Source organism: Arachis ipaensis, chromosome B02, assembly GCF_000816755.2.
Source record: "Arachis ipaensis cultivar K30076 chromosome B02, Araip1.1, whole genome shotgun sequence".
NCBI lineage: Eukaryota > Viridiplantae > Streptophyta > Magnoliopsida > Fabales > Fabaceae > Arachis > Arachis ipaensis.
In genome coordinates this window covers 103,105,477-103,110,581 of record NC_029786.2, presented here as the reverse complement: position 1 = coordinate 103,110,581, position 5,105 = coordinate 103,105,477, and positions in this window count along the sequence as shown.

Here is a 5,105-nt window from a genome sequence, read left to right as displayed (position 1 = left end):
AATTTTAGCTCTTTAAATAGACAACGAAAAATCTGAACAATATAAATAATGGACTGAAAATTTGGCCCAATGAAATTTAAAAAAAAAATACTCCACCCAAATTACCCAACAAATAAATCTCGTTCAATAATTTAAAAATTTTAACCATTTATTATACCTTAATTTATTAAAGCACTAACTTTTCTTTCAAATTTTCTGTTGTCATTACAGTCGTTTAGTCTCCAACCAATTCCATCATTGCTACTGAATCTTCTTCACCGTCGTTGGTTCGTCAAAAAAAAATTCTCATCAGTGTTATTCTCCTCTAGACCGAAAACGAACGACACCGTCGGGCTCTTCTTCGCGGCCGTTTGCTTTTTCTTAAAGAGAAATCAAAGGTGTTGCTATGCATTACAATTTTATTTGTCATATTGAAATTTAGAACTTAAAAATAATCACTTAATATTACTAGGATTGCATCCCATAATCCAAAATTACATGAGCAGTTTCTATAACCAAAGGAGTTATAAAGGGGGAAGGACATTCTTGGAATTGAATTGGTGCCATTTAGCATCTTTTATTTTATTTTCGAAAGACTTCTCTTTTCTTTCAATTTCTATTCTCCAAAGGAAATCTACTGAAATAGAAAAATAGCTGTTAGGAAATACCAACTCTTTAGCTCAAAACAAAAGAGGGGTGAGAAAAGAGCAAAAGATGAGATGGAAAAAATGTCTATTGCCAATGTCATTTTCTCCAACCACTACAAAATAAAAATATAGAGGATTAGCTTGGTTTAGATGTTGCTTACACATGCAAAGCTTACTACTAATATAATTTAAATATATAATTTGCATTGAAAATCCAATTGAACAAACTGGAGGATTGTACAAATACAATGGACACAATGAAGCCACTTTTAGTTATTTGTATACCACCAACTTTGCTCTTAAAGCAGGTAATATCATTTTTATTTTTCCTAGTTTGACTATGATAAACTAACAAGTAACAAGTCAATGGATAAAATGGAAAAGAGCAAAGGAAAAGAAGAGTTTAGTTAATATGTATTTTAAAGATACATGATAAGTTTATTATTAATGAAAAATTTTAAATTTTTTTATTTAATAAATATAAAATAAATTATATTCAAAACTTAAATTTTTTATATTTTTAATCTATTTTTTTAGTTTATAATTTTAATATGTGTTCTTAAAATATAAAATAGATAAATCCATATAATAATAGTAGTTATAATAATTAATGAGCCAACAACTCTTGGTCCTCATGGGCATGCAAGTGAGGTTATTCTTATTTGGAACTACATTTCACAAGAAAACCGCCGTTCCTATCTCCCATGAATCTACCCTTATTAGTTATTACAATTTTACTAATATCCTAAAGCCAATTAAGGAGTTCAATATGAGTGTTGACCATTATAGAGAAAAAAAAAAAATTTAAGGTGTTTTGTTTTAAATATGATTTTGTGTCAGATATTGCTCAGATTGAATGTTGCTCTGTGCTTTTTTTGGCATTTATCATTTTGTATTTTGATTACTACTAATTAAATATTTAACTAATTGGATTTGAAGAATTGTGACAGTTTTTTAGTATGGATTTTTTTTGGCAGTATCTTATTTTAGTTACAAATTGATCTCATGAATATTAGATAAGATATTTAGTCTTTAATAATTTTTTTTATTACTTCTCAAGAATTACTCACGTCAAATTAATTAGTTTTTCCGTTATTTTTAATTAAAATTTTAATCTATATATTAAATAAATAAATTTTGGATAAAGTATACATTTTATTTTTAACATTTACGATTTTTTTCAAAAATTCTCCTAATGTTTAATTTCATTCAATTTTAATCTATCCCTAGTGTTTCGATTAATTCAATTTCATCCTTAATATTTTTTATTTGTGTTAAAATTACTCTTAAAAATTTTTAATTTTGTCCCTAACGTTTTATATGAAATTAACGTCAAGAGATAATTTAGACTTAAATTGAAAGCGTTAGAGACAAAATTAAATATAACTTAAGAAAATTGTAAAACAAAAAATATACTTTATCCATAAAAAATTGTTTATAGACTAATTTGAGTATTTATATTAAATAATATTGGAATAAACTTTTTTTTTATAAATACTTAAAAAAACACTCTTCCTATTGATATGTGAAAACTTCTGTTCAGTGATAATTGAAAATCCCATTCAATCTGAGTTGGCGTGGGGACCTCATCATCTCAACCTTGGAAGTTTATTTGGAATGGATCCAAACACCTTTGTAGAGGCCAGTTCACCTTTCTGTGCCACACTGTTCTTATGTTCAATGTTTTTCCCCCTAATATATATACTCCTATGACTTAGATTTTTCAGATTTGAAAATTATTCATGAAGATATAAAACATGGGATATAACATCTGCTAGAAGAAGATAAGCCTCTTGTGGTAAATAATTCTTCATACTAACCCTTATATGGATACCTATTCTTTTTAGCATCTTAAACTATTCTTGAATTTTAGACAAGAATATATGATACCTATTTTTTAACTGAATAAGCATGGTTCATATTAGGGATATGACAAGACTAGTGATCATTTGAAGTCCAACATTTTGGAATTCAATATGATTTTAGACGTTATTTTATGTTTGTTAATGTTCAATCCTATAAATTTTACATTTTAAATGTCTAGTATTATCCACGGAGGAGTTTATTTGTATTGTTTCAAAATACTATTACGATGAGTTCAATTTTGATATATTGACAGTGTAAATTATTTTATACAATTATTTAATTATATTTATTTTTTTAAATGATTCCGTACGATTAATATAAAAAATTGTTATTTTTGTTCATATAACATTATAATTAAACATACGTGTAAAATTATTTACATATTAGTATATTAAAATTAAATTCTATTACAATAAACTTATAAATTTTGTAGTAGTGAAAATAAAATAAGAATCATCTTATGTTGATTTGTTCCGTTAAATTATATATATGTTCGGTTCTTCGGGTTCCAGACGAGTCGGTGGAGCTCTAAAGTTGCAATGGTAAGAACCAGCCTTGGTCTGGGTCTAGAGAATGAGGGCAGAGACTTCACGACCTCTTGAGCTGCTGCGGTGTGAGAGGGGCGCCACCTGCAATGACACTCTGACGCCCAAGTTAGAGATGGCACATATGATTATGAGAGTAATGGGATAGTGACGTACCGTGGGGGAGGGGTAGGGCCCTCCCCATATATACTCTGTCAGTAGGGCGGGTCCTACTGGATTGGTGCCTTTCTTGAAAGCTTCATTTTCCAGCTGTCAGGTAGCTGGCTGCAGGAGGATAGGGTCCGGGTCGTGGTCTGGACGCGCAACACCCATCAAATCAGCCGCTCGGGTCGGGTAGTCGTATACACTGGGTTGGATTAGACAGGGTGTCAGCTGGACTGGACCGTAACAATATATAATACATTTTTGCAAATGAAATTTCATTATCTATGTCCACAAATTTTAAGAGAGCCATAATATGGTTTTGGAAGTGACATCTTCTAAAAGAAAATTTGAATATTCAAATCCATTTTGAAGCAAAACTACACTATACACTTGACTAATACATGCATAAAGCTAATGAATAAAAGATAGAGGGATTAGGGACATCTATTTCAAAATGTACCCTACACAACACAAGAGGCACTTTGGCATAGGAATATACATAATTTTCAAATCAAGAATAATATTTTTGGAAAGATAAAGACACAAAGAATGGCCTATTCATGATGTATATATATGGCCTCTTCACAATTTGAGTGATTCTAATCCCTAAATTGCACAAGAGTGAAGATGGTACCATAGAAAGTGAAAACCGACACCAATATGTTGACAAATATTGAAGTCAATGCATGATGATCATTGATTTTAATTAGAACAAACATATATTAGGTAAGGCACCACGTGTGTTGATATATAGAGTAATAATGTGGCCCTTGCACTGAATTTGAAAGAGAGATAGAGATTGATATAGAGATTAATAGATAAATTTAAAATTTGAAAAGTTAAATGAGGAATTTTTTTTTAAAAGAAATATTATTAAAATTTCAGTTTTCGTCTTTTTAATTTTTCTGTTTTCTTGCTTTTTGAAAATATTAAAAGAATTAAAATTTTGAATTCCAAAATTAAATTAACTGATCATTAAATATAATATTAAATTTTCATCTTCTAATTTTAGTCTCAATTTCTAAAAACAAACATTATCTTATGTCAAATGCATTGAGTTGGTATTATTAGAAGCTCACAAAGCAAGATTTTATTGAATTGACAAATTTCTTTATCCTTATCATTGTCACATTTTTAGACATTACAAGTGCTTCTTTTAACCTAATCTCACTATTTCAGGATGTGAATGAGTCTAGTAGGTCCTTTGCATGGTAAAATAATAATCATTCATTTATTCTACCCAATTTGTGGTCACTCACTATTCAAAAATCAATATCAATAAATATGAAAACGATTGGAGGTGTCAATTGAAGCTTCTCTTCTATAAGTGTTTTCTTTTTTCACTCTTAATAATGACCATGATTATCAGTCTTGTAAAACTACCTAAGCAAGTGTTTAAAACGGTATTTTTATTAGAAATGTTAATTTAACTTCTGAATATGTACACATTCGGTAAGGATATTTCATCCCTTGTTAATTAAATAAATATTAGTTTTTTTATTTTTTATATTTTATATCAATAGTCTAAATTTAAGATTTAAAGATTGAGATATAAAATTTAGAATTTAAATTTTAAAGTGTTCTATTTTTGTTTTTTTAATCTTTAACAAGTTACTTCACTTCTTACTTTTATTTTGAAATGTATTAACATTTGCAATAGACATTCAAAAGTATTTGATTAAGCTAATTATACATTGAAAATTGTTGGGGATCATAGTTTGGAAACCATAGATAATCATAATTTACTTTTTTTTAGCTTTTGTTTGAATTTATTAATTATTGTTGGAATAAATACTTAATAATATTAAATGTAATAAATATATAATTATAAATATTATACATTTAAATTTATAAATATTAAATTAAATAACATAACATAATTTTATATTATTATCTTCTTAGCATTATTCTTATATATTTTAGT